Below are 17,034 nucleotides of genomic sequence, written 5' to 3' on the forward strand. Positions count from 1 at the left end.
AGGCACTAATCCCATTCATGAGGGCTCCAGCCTCGTGCCCTTATTACTTTCTACAGGCTGCACTTGCTAATACTATCACATGAGGGATTAGGATTTCCACATGTGAGTCTGGGAGAGACACCAACATTCAGTCCATAGCAGTCCCCTAAAGAATCAAATGAGGTAGGGAACAATATTCTAGATGAGGAAGTGAGGGTTAGGCAGATGCTGGCTAACTAGGCAAGGCTAGGCATGTCCCGGTCCTGAACCGGCACTCTGAACCATTTCTTTGTCACTCAGTATCCTATCGAAGCCCATGCGGCCTCCAGTGTCCCCTGAGACAGCGTGGAACCACCCTCTGGAGCGAAAGGAGTGACCAGGACCTCTACTCCCCTGTCTCATGCCTAATACACAGCCCTTGGCAGGAGGCAGCTGCAGCCAGCAGCTTCTGGCCCTGCGGTGGGGGTCTCCAGGGAGCCGTGCAGCAGGCCCCCTTGGAGGGTGACAGCACTATAGTTGAGATAAGAAATAATGCAATTCTCCAGGCAGAGCTGCAGTCTTCTAGCCCATATAAATGATTCCTTTAGTGATTTTGCCAAGGATTGTGTTATGTGTGCTTGGGGAACCAACATAGGCTGAGAAACCGTCAATATTTCTGGAGAAGGGCGAGTGTAATCAGTCAAGCATTCCAGAAAAAATGTAGTCAATGATTTTAACAGCAAGTGGTTTTGACTATGAAAAGATTCAACTATGGGATTTTTTTTTGTTTTTTTCTTTTTCCCCAAGAATCACTCTGAGCAATTTCTTAAAGAATTAAAATGAAATGTTTCTCGGGTAACAAATCACCCAGTCTTACAGCTTGGAGCTTTATCACTCTCCAGCTAATGGGTCTGAAGAGAGATTTCGGAAGATTCTCGAGACTGCCGTAGAGACCTTGCTGGCAGGAACACATGGAGCTGCTGTGAGGACATTACTGTTTTGGTTACAAGTTAGAAACAAGGAGAGGACTAATGGCACAGAGAATGAGAGAGAAGGAGTGCTTCCATCAAACCAGCTCAGGGCCTAGGTGCTCTCAGGGGCCAACTGGCTGATTAGGGGCTGTGGGTAAGAGTGGGCACAGCCAGGCTCTTAATGTACACACTCCACTAATATCTCCCTCTGTTACTCATCCAGATTTGGCTTGGTTTCTATAGTGGCTGTCTTATTATGGGGTCATTGGTCATTTTATGAAGAGCCAAAAGTGGATATCCATCCTAGAAGTGACATTTTCTTTGGAAAATAGAGTATAATGATTTACTACCAGGTTACTGAGTTTTGGAGACTGGCTTAAATTTGCAGTCCTAGGGAAACATTACTGACGGAACCTTGCCAGTTTCGGAAAAATATCCGCTAATGCCCTTGCCGTGGGAATTATCTTTGATGGGGAGAGAAGAGAAGGGTAAGCCAGGCTAAGAACAGAGCCAAATGACACCCAGTGGGACTGAGGAAGTTACGACAAGCCCGCCATGGTTTGAAAGGAGGGGCAATTGGCTTTGACCTTGACTGAACTGTCTCAGGCATCCGCAAGAAGGTTGCCCATTGTGAGCCCGGCTTGGAGTAAGTTCTGGCTTCCATGGCTTCACAGTGACCTGCATGTCTCTTGCATCCATCCTAGGTCTTGTCACACCTGTCATAGGCCACACCAGAATCAACACCCAGTTCCAAGTTCCAAGTTCCTGCCCTCTCGTGGCACTCAAATCTTCCCACAATAAGCTTACAGACTCCTATGTGCAGTTAACCCCCATGCCTCCAGCTTCCTAGCTTTCTGTAGGCCTCTTGTTCTTCCCTAATCTGTCTAGGCCCCACAGTTGATTATAAATCCTCTATTTCACCAAGACACTCCACCCCCTTTTGCCCTGTCTTGCAGAACCCTAGTCCTAGAGCATCCCCACAATCTGTTTTCCCTTCCATATCAGTTGACCCTACAATTGGCTGTGTGTAATAAAAGCTGACATCAGTGGCTTCATTAAATCGAGGTTTTATTTTATTCCCCCATAAAATAAATCTACAGGGCTAATAAGTACACATAGAATGCTCCCAACAGGCCCTTTCTCTTCATTCAGTCTTTGTTAGCATGTGGCTTTTGTCTTCGTGCTTGTTGCCTCCTGGTCACCATGTGGCTGCTTCACCTCCAGCACTGCATCTGCATTCCAGGCAGGAAAGGGGAAGGAAGGGTAAAGGGCAAAGGGCATGTGCCAGCTGAGCATTCCCACAAACAAAACACAAACCAATTTAAAAGAAAATCTTTTCTGGAAAGACAAGCTAAGGACTTCTGTGTCCACCCCATTGGCCAGAACTCTGACACAGCCTTCCCTGGATGCAGGAGAGGCTGAGACACGTGGAAGTTTTGGCTGGTCGCATCGCCTCTCCAAACAGAAGGAAAGAAAGAGGGTGGGTGGAGCTGGGCTACGCGGCCAGCCATCTCTGCTCTCCTCCCTCCCAGTCTGCAGCATAGAACAGCCACAGCAAATGCACGGGCTCCTGCCTGGCCCCTCACTCACTGCCCTGAGAGGCTGTCCCACACCTCACTATTGCCCTCAAGGCCCCTGCCCAAGCCCATCCACTTCATTGTTCCTTTTTTGACAAGAACATCCAACCGCCAGGGTAGGCCCTGCATGTGAACGCACTGACGTCTTCTTTCCTTACGTCTCAGTGGATGAGTTCTCCTTGCCACCTGCTCCGTCGAGCTTCCACCTCCCACTCCTCGTGGACTTTGTTCCACTCATCATCAGCTGGCACGCCCATTGCCAGCTTCTTCCTCTCTACCAGCAGTTTTCCCACAGCCTATCAGCAGGATAATAGAATCTGTATCTTGTTGTGAAGATGACCTGAATTAGTAAGGATTGGTGTTACAATGATGATTATTCTAAAAAATAAAGCAAAACAACAAAAACAGCCTTTAACCCTTTCTATGTCCATCTGCCTATGGCATCCAGTCGCTTGACTATCCCAGAAACACCCAGCTTTGACACGTTCTAAACCAAGGTCCTCCTCCTTCTCCGGCTCATTCACTGTTTTGGTGGATGGGACTCAAACCAGAACCCGAGGCCTATCCCAGCTCTTTCTTCTCCCACTCTGTCCCAACCCAGAAGTCATGAAATTGGTTGACTGAATCTCCTAAAGATTTTGGAGTTTGTTCCTTCCCTCTGCTCCTATACTCCCAGCCAGGTGGATCTAGCAGCATCCCGTGTGAACTCCCTGGTGTGGGGCCCGCTCCCCTCAAAGCTCCTCCACATCATTACCTGGGCACAATGTAAAACTCAGACCTGGCCCAGCGTGGTGGCTCACACCTGTAATCCCAGCACCTTGGGAGGCCGAGGTGGGCGGATCATGAGGTCAGGAGATCGAGACCATCCTGGCTAACATGGTGAAACCCTGTCTCTACTAAAAATAAAAAAATTAGCTGGATATGGTGGTGGGTGCCTGTAATCCCAGCTACTTAGGAGGCTGAGGCAGGAGAATCGCTTGAACCTGGGATGCAGAGGTTGCAGTGAGCCAAGATCATGCTACTGCACTTCAGCCTGGGTGACAGAGTGAGACTCTGTCTCAAAAACAAACAAGCAAACAAAAAAATTCAGACCTGCTCACTCACCCCACACAGCGGCAGGAGGGGCTTGCAGCAGCAGGGCTCATGGGTGTTTCTCCCAGAAAGCTTACTTGGATGATAGCTAAATAAAGTTTAAGCAAGAACTTTATTTGTGAAACTACTTATGTTTAAACAAACAACAACAAAAAAAAGCAGAGCTCCCTTCTCCCACATGGATCTAATGGACAGAATCTGGTTTGGAACACAATGCCTGGTCTGTTTGGGATGAGTGAGGGGTGCAGCTGGGAGCAGGCCCGTGGTCTCCTCCCCACTCGCCGCCCTTCTCACTTGCTGCAGTTAGCACTCTCTCATCTGGACTGAAATCCCGACAATAAGAAGCATTGCTTCCCCTGTGGGTGTTCAGGGGCAGAGCTACACAGTTCAGAACTGGAACTCATGGTATTTGTAAATCCATGTTAAGCCGGAAATCATCCTTGTAAGGATAAGGAGAAAGCCTGTCTTTAAGTGGGAACTTTTTGTCAAGGAGCTTACAGTTTTCTGATTTCAAGTCACTTTCCTAAAGTCTGTATTAGACTGTATTAGGTCAGCAAGGGGTGGGGATTATCATTGTCATCTGACAGAAGAGGAGACGAGATAACAGAGAGGAAGGTTAGGAGCAACTTGTCCATAGTGGTGGATCAGAAGGATTTGGACCAGATCGGATCCCACACAATAATCTCTTCACAGCTTACATTTCTTAGGTGAAATACAGCTTGCCATAAATCTGTAAGGGTGAAAGGCAGATTGTGGGTTGGGCATGCTACCAAATTAAGAAGGTTTTCAGGGTTAGCATAAGGGAAAATAGGAGGGGAAAACCTGTAATGTGGAAGACAGCTTCTTCCAGCTCTGCAAACACAGTGTGATGACCCTCTATCTTTCTGCTTGTAATCTTAAGGTTTCTGCCAATTTACCTAACAAATCATCTGTACATTCACCCCGAGAAAGTGCATTCTGATTCTGTGGGCTTTAGGGAGGAAAGGACATTCTGAGGCAAGGGCTAAGTGCCAGATTCTTCCCAGCAGTCAGCATGAGGCAGTGGGCCCAGTTCTGCTGGTGTTTTCTCATTCCTGGGGAGGAGAAGAGAGGATGGGTGGCAGATTGTGATCTACAGAGCCCAGGAGCTAGGTGGTGTGATGCAACTGGAGGCAAATAGGTGACAAATGAAAGAACTATCCTGGAACCACAGATTTTCCCTATTATGATCTAAAATCTTATATGTTAAAAGCCAGAGAAAAATAACCTGGAATAAAGGCCCCTTGGCTTTTGTCACTGCTTAAATCCCTATCTTTATCTTCTGCGTGCATTCCCAAGGGAACCCTCTGTCTCAGCCACACTGAGCCACACTTCATGAGCCACCCTCTCTGAGGCTTCTACCTCTACTATGCTAGCCCCACTTCCTGGGATGCTCTTTATTGCCTTCTCTGCATGCTTGACTTTTACTTGCATTGCAACATTCAGTTTTCCAGAACAGCAAAGCCTTTTGTATATCTACTCTCCTATAAAAGAAATAAAAACACTACCAAGAACTGCCAAAATCAATTTTGTTGGAATTCTGGAAATTAACTAAAGGCTTGCAACAATCTGAGGAGGGTTTATTCAAGAAAAACAGCAGAATCTCGTAAGAACAGGTTTGTGGCATCTTTACTTGCCCTAATCCCATGCCCCTCTTGAAAACCAGCAGCCACTAGAGGAGACAGATCAGGGCTGGAGTTCCCCTAAAGCCCCATCCCTAGAGAACTGTCACTATTTGACCTGTCTAGAAAATCACTGAAAAACTCAGTTTTTCAAGACTTGCCTTTATTTCACCTGACTCCGAGTTCCATCTCTGTGAACAGTTCTACCTCTAGGTAATTTGCAGAAAACAATCAGCAACAATTGTTTAATATTGGAGATTCCTGTGGCAATGTTAGCAGTTAGGACTAACAAGATGCTGACAAAAAGCTTAAAAGGATAATTATCCTGATCTGATTACTACACGTTATCACGTTATATACATATCAAAACATCAATATGTACCCCCATGAATATGTATAATTATTTTTCTATTAAAAAATAAAATTTAGGTTAGGAGTGGTGGCTCATGCCTGTAATCCCCACACTTTGGGAGGCCGAAGCGGGCAGATCATGAGGTCAGGAGATCAACACCATCAGGCAAACACAGTGAAACCCCATCTCTACTAAAAATAAAAATTAAAAAAAAAAATTAGCTGGGCGTGGTGGCAGGTGCCTGTAGTCCCAGCTACTCAGGAATCTGAGGCAGGTGAATGGCGTGAACCCGAGAGGCAGAGCTTGCAGTGAGCTGAGATTGCATCACTGCACTCCAGCCTGGGTGACAGAGTGAGACTCTGTCTCAAAAATAATAATAATAATAAATAAAAAATAATAAAATTTAATTAAAAAATACGTCTAAGCCCACAATTTTTTATTTTTTATTTTTATTTTTTGAGATGGAGTCTCCTTCTGTTGCCCAGGCTGGAGTGCAGTGGTGCCATCTCGGCTCACTGCAAGCTCCGCCTCCCGGGTTCACACCATTCTTCTGCCTCAGCCTCCCGAGTAGCTGGGACTACAGGCACCTGCCACCAAGCCCGGCTAATTTTTTTGTATTTTTAGTGGAGATGGGGTTTCGCCATGTCAGCCAGGATGGTCTCAATCTCCTGACCTCGTGATCTGCCCACCTCGGCCCCCCAAAGTGCTGGGATTACAGGTGTGAGCCACCGCGCCCGGCCACATTTTTAGAGATACAAAAAATAAAAAGCTTGGCCGGGCGCGGTGGCTCATGCCAGTAAATCCCAGCACTTTGAGAGGCCAAGGCAGGTGGATCACAAGGTCAGGAGATGGAGACCATCCTGGCTAACACGGTGAAACCCTGTCTCCACTAAAAATACAAAAAATTAGCCGGACATGGTGGCAGGCGCCTATAGTCCCAGCTACTCAGGAGGCTGAGGCAGGAGAATGGTGTGAACCCGGGAGGCGGAGCTTGCAGTGAGCCAAGATCGTGCCACTGCACTCCAGCCTGGGCGACAGAGCGAGACTGTCTCAAAAAGAAAAGAAAAGAAGAAACAAAAACAAAAGTTAGCTGGGCATGGTAGTGCACAGTGCATGCTGTAATCCCAGCTACTCAGGAAGCTGAGGCAGGAGAATCGCTTCAATCCAGGAGGTGGAGGTTGCAGTGAGCCAAGATTGCATCACTGCACTCCAGCCTGGACAAAAAGAGTGAGACTCCATCTAAGAAAAATGAAAAAAGAAAGTAACTAGGCAAACAAACAACAATACCTGCAACAAGAAAACCTAGGGAAGGGTGGGTAATCTGATATCCATAGTTGCCACATTCTATTATTTTAAATGCCCAGTTTTCAACAACAACAAAATGAAACAGACAAAAATCGGAATGTATGACTCATACACAGGTAGAAAAGCAGTCAATGCCTCTGACCTGGGTAGAGTGGCATCTGGCTGTGACATTCATCTCATATCAGCCAGGGACAAAGCAACCCCTTGTTTATTTCAGCTTGGCCTTTTGTCTGTGCCCATGCCTGGTTCATGCCTTGGACACACTGGGGGAACACAGTAAATACAAACTTTCCCTGAGGAAGCATAGACAACAGACTTACTAGACAAAGACTTTAAATTAGGTGCTATAAATAGGCTCAAAAACTAAAAGAAACTACGTTCAAATAATTAAAGATATGTATGAGAATGGTTTCACCAAACAGACAATATCAATAAAGAGAAGAAAATTATTTAAAAAGAACCAAGTAGAAATCCTGGAGTTGAAAATGAAAATAATCAAAATATGAAAAATTATCATCATATTCAAAGTAGATTTGAGCTCGTAAAAGAAAGAATCAGTGAGCTCCCTCTCCCTCTCCCTCTCCGTCTCCCTCTCCCTCTCCCTCTCCCTCTCCCTCTCCCTCTCCCTCTCCCTCTCCCTCTCCCTCTCCCTCTCCCTCTCCCTCTCCCTCTCCCTCTCCCTCTCCCTCTCCCTCTCCCTCTCCCTCTCCCTCTCCCTCTCCCTCTCCCTCTCCCTCTCCCTCTCCCTCTCCCTCTCCCTCTCCCTCTCCCTCTCCCTCTCCCTCTCCCTCTCCCCACGGTCTCCCTCTCCCTCTCTTTCCACGGTCTCCCTCTGGTGCCGAGCCGAAGCTGGACGGTACTGCTGCCATCTCAGCTCACTGCAGCCTCCCTGCCTGATTCTCCTGCCTCAGCCTGCCGAGCGCCTGCGATTGCAGGCGCGTGCCGCCACGCCTGGCTGGTTTTCGTGTTTTTTTGGTGGAGACGGGGCTTCGCTGTGTCGGCCGGGCTGGTCTCCAGCTCCTAACCACGAGTGATCTGCCAGCCTCAGCCTCCCGAGGTGCCGGGATTGCAGACAGAGTCTCATTAACTCGGTGCTCAATGGCGCCCATGCTGGAGTGCAGTGGCGTGATCTCGGCTCGCTACAACCACCTCCCAGCCGCCTGCCTTGGCCTCCCAAAGAGCCGAGATTGCAGCCTCTGCCCGGCGGACCCCCCGTCTGGGAAGCGTGGAGCGTCTCCACCTGGCCGCCCATTGTCTGGGATGTGAGGAGCCCCTCTGCCTGGCTGCCCAGTCTGGAAAGTGAGGAGCGTCTCTGCCCGGCCGCCATCCCATCTAGGAAGTGAGGAGTGCCTCTTCCCGGCCGCCATCCCATCTAGGAAGTGAGGAACGTCTCTGCCCGGCCGCCCATCGTCTGAGATGTGAGGAGCGTCTCTGCCCAACCGCCCCGTCTGAGAAGTGAGGAGACCCTCTGCCTGGCAACCGCCCCGTCTGATAAGTGAGCAGCCCCTCCGCCCCGCAGCCGCCCCGTCTGAGAAGTGAGGAGCCCCTCCGCCCAGCAGCCACCCCGTCTGGGAAGTGAGGAGCGTCTCCGCCCGGCAGCCACCCCGTCCGGGAGGGAGGTGGGGGGATCAGCCCCCCGCCCGGCCAGCCGCCCTGTCCGGGAGGTGAGGGGCGCCTCTGCCCGGCCACCCCTACTGGGAAGTGAGGATCCCCTCTGCCCGGCCAGCCGCTCCGTCCGGGAGGGAGGTGGGGGGGTCAGCCCCCCGCCCGGCCAGCCGCCCCGTCCGGGAGGGAGGTGGGGGGGTCAGCCCCCTGCCCGGCCAGCCGCCCCGTCCGGGAGGGAGGTGGGGGGGTTAGCCCGCCGCCTGGCCAGCCGCCCCCGTTCGGGAGGTGAGGGGCGCCTCTGCCTGGCCGCCCCTAATGGGAAGTGAGGAGCCACTCTGCCCGGCCAGCCGCCCCGTCCGGGAGGGAGGTGGGGGGGTCAGCCCCCCACCCGGCCAGCCGCCCCGTCCGGGAGGGAGGTGGGGGGGTCAGCCCCCCACCCGGCCAGCCGCCCCGTCCGGGAGGGAGGTGGGGGTGTCAGCCCCCCGCCCGGCCAGCCGCCCCGTCCGGGAGGGAGGTGGGGGTGTCAGCCCCCCGCCCGGCCAGCTGCCCCATCTGGGAGGGAGGTGGGGGGGTTAGCCCCCCGCCTGGCCAGCCGCCCCATCCAGGAGGTGAGGGGCGCCTCTGCCCGGCCGCCCCTACTGGGAAGTGAGGAGCCCCTCTGCCCGGCCAGCCGCCCCGTCCGGGAGGGAGGTGGGGGGTCAGCCCCCCTCCTGGCCAGCCGCCCTGTCCGGGAGGGAGGTGGGGGGGGTCAGCCCCCCGCCCGGCCAGCCACCCCGTCCGGGAGGTGAGGGGCGCCTCTGCCCGGCCGCCCCTACTGGGAAGTGAGGAGCCCCTCTGCCCGGCCAGCTGCCCCGTCCGGGAGGGAGGTGGGGGGGTCAGCCCCCCGCCTGGCCAGCCGCCCCCGTTCGGGAGGTGAGGGGCGCCTCTGCCTGGCCACCCCTACTGGGAAGTGAGGAGCCCCTCTGCCCGGCCAGCCGCCCCGTCCGGGAGGGAGGTGGGGGGTCAGCCCCCCGCCCGGCCAGCCGCCCCGTCTGGGTGGGAGGTGGGGGGGTCAGCCCTCCGCCCGGCCAGCCGCCCCGTCCGGGAGGGAGGTGGGGGAGTCAGCCCCCCGCCTGGCCAGCCGCCCCCGTTCAGGAGGTGAGGGGCGCCTCTGCCCGGCCACCCCTACTGGGAAGTGAGGAGCCCCTCTGCCCGGCCAGCCGCCCCGTCCGGGAGGGAGGTGGGGGGTCAGCCCCCCACCCAGCCAGCCGCCCCGTCTGGGTGGGAGGTGGGGGGGTCAGCCCTCCCGCCGGGCCAGCCGCCCTGTCCGGGAGGGAGGTGGGGGGGTCAGCCCCCCGCCCGGCCAGCCAACCCGTCCAGGAGGGAGGTGGGGGGGGTCAGCCCCCTGCCCGGCCAGCCACCCCGTCCGGGAGGTGAGGGGCGCCTCTGCCCGGCCGCCCCTACTGGGAAGGGAGGAGCCCCTCTGCCCGGCCACCACCCCGTCTGGGAGGTGTACCCAACAGCTCATTGAGAACGGGCCATGAAGCCAATGGCAGTTTTGTGGAATAGAAAGGGGAGAAAGGTGGGGAAAAGATTGGGAAATCGGATGGTTGCCGTGTCTGTGTAGAAAGAGGTAGACATGGGAGACTTCATTTTGTTCTGTACTAAGAAAAATTCTTCTGCCTTGGGATCCTGTTGATCTGTGACCTTACCCCCAACCCTGTGCTCTCTGAAACATGTGCTGTATCCACTCAGGGTTGAACGGATTAAGGGCGGTGCAAGATGTGCTTTGTTAACCAGATGCTTAAAGGCAGCATGCTCGTTAAGAGTCATCACCACTCCCTAATCTCAAGTACCCAGGGACACAAACACTGCGGAAGGCCGCAAGGTCCTCTGCCTAGGAAAACCAGAGAACTTTGTTCACTTGTTTATCTGCTGACCTTCCCTCCACTATTGTCCTGTGACCCTGCCAAATCCCCCTCTGCAAGAAACACCTAAGAATGATCAATAAAAAATAAAAACAAAAAAAAAAAAAAAAAAAAAAAAAAGAATCAGTGAACTTTAAGACAGGTCATTTGAGATTACCTAGTTTGAAAAATAAAAGGAAAAAAGAATGAAGGAAAATAAACAGTCTCGTATACCTATAGGACATCATCAAGTGTACCAATACAGGTAAAATGGAAGTCACAGAAGGAGAGGAGAGACAAAAGGAGAAGAAAGAATATTTAAAGAAATAAACTGAAAACTACACAAATTTGATTTAAAAAATCAATCTACACATTCAAGAATCTTAATGAATTCCAGCTGGGCACAGTGGCTCACGCCTGTAATCCTAGCACTTTGGGAGGCCAAGGCGGGAGGATCACCTGAGGTCAAGAGTTCAAGACCAGCCTGGCCAACATGGTGAAACTCCATCTCTACTAAAAATACAAAAATTAGTCGGGTGTGGTGGTGGGTGCTTGTAATTCCAGCTACTTGGGAGGCTGAAGCAGGAGAATTGCTTGAACCTGGGAGACGGGTTGCAGTGAGCCAAAATCGTATCATTGCACTCCAGCCTGGGTGACAGAGCAAGAGTCCATCTCAAAAAAAAAAAAAAAAAAAAGAATCTTAAAGAATTCCAAATAGAATAAATCCAAAGAGATCTACATGTAGACACATCATAATCAAGCTCTCAGAAGCCATAAATAGGACACCAATGCTCATATATCAGCGTTCTTCACAATAGCCAAAAGGTGTAAATTTCTCAAATGTCCATTGGCAGATGAATAGACAAACAAAATGTGGTATATCCATACCATGGAATATTATTTAGCTATGAAAGGAAGAAAATTCTCACACATACTATAGCGTAATGAATCTTGAAGATATTTTCCTTAATGAAATAAGCCAGGCACAAAAAGACAGATGTTGTATAATTCCACTTATATGAGGCACCTAAAACAGCCAAATGTATAAAGACAAAGAGTAGAATTCAGGTTTCCAGGCATTGGGAAGGTGGGAGATTTGGGAGTAATTGTTTAATAGGTGCTGAATTTTAGTTTGGGAGGATGAAAAACTTCTGGGGATGGATTGTGTGTTAGTCCATTTTGCATTACTGTAAAGGAATACCTGAGACTGGGTAATTTATAAAGAAAAGAGGTTTATTTGTCTCACAGGTCTGTAGGCTGTACAAGTATGGAAGCTGCATCTGCTCAGCTTCTAGTGAGGCCTCAGGAAACTTTTACTCATAGCAGAAGGGAAGGGGAGCTGGTATGTCACATAGCAAGAAAGGGAGCCAGAGAGAGGAAGAGAGGTGCCAGTCTCCTTTAAACGATTATCTCTTGCATGAACTACAGAACTCACTTATTACTATGTGGAGGGCACCAAGCCATTCATGAAGGATCCACCCCCACAACCCAAATACCTCCCACCAGACCCTACCTCCAACAAGGGAAATTATATCATTTCAACATGAGATTTGGAGAGGATGAATATGCAAATCACATCAGATGGTAGTGATGACTGAACAGCCATGTGAATTTACTTAATTTGAAATACATGTGTGCTTAATGTGAATGCCACAGAATTGTACACTTAAAATGGTTAAATGATAAATTTTATGTTATGTATATTTTACCAGAAACAAAAACAAAGACAAAGAATGAATCTTAAATGCAGCCAGAGAGAAGTTATTCACCACATGAAAGTTTATAAGTGACTTCTTATAAGAAACCATAGAAACCAAAAAGCAATGGGATTATATATCTAAGTATTGGAAAAACTGTCAACTAAAAATTCCATATTCAGCAAAACTATATTTTAAACAAAAATGAGAAATTAAGACATGCCCAAAAAAACAAAAATGAGAGAATTTGTTCACTAGTAGGTGTGTTCTACACTGAATACTTAAAAGGAATTATTTTGATTGGAATCGAAGGACCCTAGGGAGAGACTGATGTCTACATAAAGAAATAAAAAGCACTGGTAAAGATAAATACATAGGTAACTGTAAAAGATGGTATAAATATAGTTTTTGTAATTCTTTTTACTCCTATCTAATTTAAAAGGTAACTGTATAAAGCAATAATTTTAAAACTGTGTGAATGTGCTTATAAGGTACAAGGATATAATTTGTTTGAAATCATAATGAGAAATAAGGAGAAAGATAGTGGAGCTATATTGGAGCAAATTTTGGATACTATTGAAATTAAATTGGTATTAATCTGAGCTAGATAGTAGCAAGTTGTAACATTAACTGTAATCCTCAGAGCAACCACTAAGAAAATAATTCAAAAGCATGTAAGAAAAGAAGCAATAAGGGAATAAAGATGCTATACTAGAAAATATGCATTTAATTTAAAGAAGTCTGTAGTAGAAGAACAAAAAGACATAATATATACAGAAAGCAAATAGCCCAATGGCAGGCATAAATCCTATTTTATAATAATTACATTAAATGTAAATGAAATAAGTATTCCAATCAAAAGACAGAGGTTGGCAAAATGGAAATAAAAAACACCTGATACAACTATATGCTGTCTACAAGAGATATGCTTTAGATTAAAATCACAAACAGGTTGGAAGTGAAAGGCTAGAAAATATACGCCATAAAACAGTACTAAAGAGAGAGCCAGAGTGGAGCTAATATCAGACAAAACATACTTTAAGACAAGTTTTACTAGAGGAAAAGGAGGAGGTTTTAAAATAATGAGTCAATTCATCAGGAATATGTAACATTTATAAACATGCACACACCTAACAAGGGAGTCCCCAAAACAGATGAAGTAAAAACTGACAGAATTGAAGGGAGAAATAGATGATTCAACATTAATACTCCAAAACTCTAATATTTCATTTTCAATACTTGATAGAATGATTAGGGATAAGATCAACAAGGAAATAGAAGACTTGAAAACAGTATAAACCAACCAGCCTATGCAGACATTTGTGGAACACTCCACCCAACTATAGCAAAATTCACATTTTTGTCAAGTGAAACATTCTCAAGGATAGACAATATGGTAGGCTGTTCAACCAGTCTCAATAAATTTAAAATATTGAAATAATAAAGTATGTTTTCTAATTGCAGTGGAATGAAATTAGGTCTTTTAATAGAAGGAAATTTAGAAAATTTACTAATATGTGGAAATTAAATAACAAAATTCTAATAATAATAGGTCAAAGAAGAAATCATAAGAGAAATGAGAACATACTTTGAGATGGATGAAAATGAAAACAGCATACCAACGTTTATGGAATGCAGTGAAAACAGTGCTAAGAGGTAGATTTATAGCTGTAAAGGACTATATTAAAAAAGAGGAGAGATTTCAAATCTTTAAGTGAAACTTCTACCTTAAAAACGAGAAAAAGAAGAGAAAACTAAACCCAAAGCAAGTGGAAAGGAGGGAAACATAAAGATTAGAGTGGAGATGAATGAAATTGAGACTAGAAAAACAATAAAATGAAGCCAAAAGTTGATTCTTTGGAAAACTTAACAAAATTGACAAACTTTTAGCTAGAGTAACAAAATGAGAGAGAAGACTCAAATTACTAAAAGCAGGAGTGAAAGAGGGAATGTTACTACCAACCTTACAGAAATAAAAAACGGCTATAGGCCAGGCGCAGTGGCTCACGCCTGTAATTCCAGCACTTTGGGAGGCCGAGGCGGGCGGATCACGAGGTCAGGAGATCGAGACCATCCTGGCTAACACGGTGAAACCCCGTCTCTACTAAAAATACAAAAAATTAGCCGGGCATGGTGGCGGGCGTTTGTAGTCTCAGCTACTCGGGAGACTGAGGCAGGAGAGTGGTGTGAACCCGGGAGGTGGAGCTTGCAGTGAGCCGAGATCGCGCCACTGCACTCCAGCCTGGGAGAGGGAGCGAGACTCTGTCTCAAAAAAAAAAAAAAAAAAAAAAAAAAAGGCTATAAGGGAATACTATGAGCAAGAGTATGCCAGTAAATTAAACAACCAATATGAAATGGAAAAATTCCTCTAAAGACAAAATCTACCAAAACTGACCCAAGAAGAAACACATCTGAATATACCTATAACAAGAAAAAAGATTAAATTAGTAATGAAAAATCGTCCATAAAGAAAATGCCAGGCCAGATGTCTTCATTGTTGAATTTTATCAAATGTTTAAAGAAGAATTTTATCAAATGTTTAAAACACCAATCCTTAACAAACTTTTCCAAAAAATAGGAGTGAAACTTCCCAATTCATGAAGGGATCCCAGTTTTAACCCTGATATTCAGACACATACATAATAAAGGAAACTGTAGACAATATAGCTTATGAAAATAGATGCAGAAATCCTTAACAAAATACTAGCAAGTTTAATATAGCAATATATAAAAAGGATTATGCAATATCACCACGTGGGATTTATTCTAGTAATACAGGTTGGTTCAAAATACAAAATTAATCAGTGTAATGCATCATATTAATAGAATAAAAGACAAAAAACACATGATCATCTCAATGGATGTAAAAGCACTTTTAAAAATCCAACAGCCTTTCACATTAAAAGCATTAACTAACTGAGAATAAAAGTAAACTTACTCAACTTGATAAAACGCACAGCTAACATCATAATTATGAAAGACTGAATGCTGTCCCCCATCCCCAGATTAGGAACAAGATAGGAATGTCCACTCTCACCCCTTCTATTCAAAGTTGTACTTAAGTTCCAGCCAGGGAGAGAAGATGAGAAAGAGAAATAAGCCTCAAGATTGGAAAACTATCTTTATTCACAGATGACGTGAACTTGTATATTGAAAATCCTAAAGAATCCACGAGAAAATCTATTAGAACCAATAAAATATATTCAGCAAGGCTGCAGGATACAAACTCAATATACAAAATTTAACTGTATTTCTATATACTAGCAAAAAGCAAATCAAAAGTGAAATTAAGAAATCAATTCCATTTACCATAGCATCAAAAGGAATACATTTAACTAACAAAGTGCAAGACTTGAATACTGAAAACTATAAGACATAATCTGAAGACATTTAACAATACTGAAATAAATGGAAAGAAATCACATGTTTATGAATTGGTAGGCTTAACATTGATGTCAATAATCTCCCAAATGACCTACAAATTTAATGCAATCCTAAACAAAATTCCAATTGCCTTCTTGAAGAAATAGACAAGATGGTCCTAAAATTCGTGTGGAAATCCACAGAACCCAGAATAACCAAAACAATCTCAAAAAAGAACAACAAAATTAGAGGACTCATACTTCTCAATTTCAGACTTACTGTAAAGTTACGGTAATCGAGGTATGAGATATTGGCACAAAGATAGATAGACACATAGATAATTGCAACACAATTGAGAGTCCAGAAATAAACCCACATATTTAGGGTAAATTGATTTTCAAGAAAGCTCAAAAAATACAAAAGAATTAAGTTGTACCACTATCTGCATCTCGTACCATACACAAAAATTAACCTGAAATGCATAATAGACCTAAATGTAAGGCCTAAAACTGTAAAACCCTTAACAGTAAACATAGGCATAAATCTTTGTAAACATGGACTAGTCAATAGGTTCTTAGCTATCACACCAAAAGCATACCCAATAGAAGAAAAAAAAAATAGATCAACGGAACATCATTAAATAAAATAAAAATTTTTGGCTTCAAATGACACCATCAAGAAAATGAAAAGACAACCCAAAGAATGTGACAAAATATCTGCAAATCATGTATCTAATAAGGGACTTGTGTATATAAAAAAACTCTCACACTCAAACATGAAAATAACAGATAATCGGCCGGGCACGGTGGCTCACGCCTGTAATCCCAGCACTTTGGGAGGCCGAGGCAGGCGGATCACGAGGTCAGGAGGTCAAGACCACCCTGACTAACACGGTGAAACACCATCTCTACTAAAAATATGAAAAATTAGCCGGGCATGGTGGCGGGCACCTGTAGTCCCAGCTACTGGGGAGGCTGAGGCAGGAGAATGGCGTGAACCTGGGAGGCGGAGCTTGCATTGAGCAGAGATCGCGCCCCTGCACTCCAGCCTGGGTGACAGAGCGAGACTTCATCTCAAAAAAAAAAAAAAAAAATGTATAGATAATCGAATTAAAAATGGGCAAAGGATTTGAATAGACATTTCTCCAAAGAAGATATAAAATGGCCAACAAGCACAGGAAAAGAAAAGATGCTCAATACCATGAATCATTAGGGAAATGCAAATCAAAAACACAGTGAGATACCATTTCAGACCCACTAGAATTGCTAGAATAAAAAAAGATAGAGTATAGCAAGTATGAAATGTCCACAATAGGTAAAGACATAGAAACAGACACAGATTAGTGAGTGGTATGGGGTGTGCAGAATGAGGAGTGACAGCTAGTGCCTACGCATTTTAGGAGGGGGTGATAAAATTGTTTTGGGACTAGATAGTGGTAATGATTATGCTAAAATTACTGAGTCAGACACTTAAAAATTGTTGATTTTGGCCAGGTGCGGTGGCTCACGCCTGTAATCCCAGTACTTTGGGAGGCCGAGGCGGGCAGATCACCTGAGGTCAGAAGTTCAAGACCAGCCTGGCCAACATG

General features: G+C 46.2%; 1 long non-coding RNA gene and 1 other non-coding gene across 2 annotated transcripts in view; one reads left to right on the top strand and one right to left on the bottom strand.

Annotated features, from left to right (window-relative positions):
* Positions 1–2,025: 2,025 nt before the first annotated feature.
* Positions 2,026–17,034, bottom strand: part of LOC109023974 (uncharacterized) — a 36,890-nt gene continuing 21,881 nt past the window's right edge. Inside the window, exons 2-3 of the long non-coding RNA XR_002003448.4 lie at positions 2,665–2,846; positions 2,026–2,161 (exon numbers count right to left, since the gene is read on the bottom strand). This is a non-coding gene — a long non-coding RNA (uncharacterized lncRNA). The remainder of the gene's footprint in view (positions 2,162–2,664; positions 2,847–17,034) is intronic.
* LOC115931485 (small nucleolar RNA SNORA48) lies at positions 7,028–7,161 on the top strand. Its single transcript, XR_004067968.1, has one exon. It is a non-coding gene; the product is annotated as a small nucleolar RNA SNORA48 (small nucleolar RNA).

Source organism: Gorilla gorilla, chromosome 17 (genome assembly GCF_029281585.2).
Source record: "Gorilla gorilla gorilla isolate KB3781 chromosome 17, NHGRI_mGorGor1-v2.1_pri, whole genome shotgun sequence".
Lineage (NCBI taxonomy): Eukaryota > Metazoa > Chordata > Mammalia > Primates > Hominidae > Gorilla > Gorilla gorilla.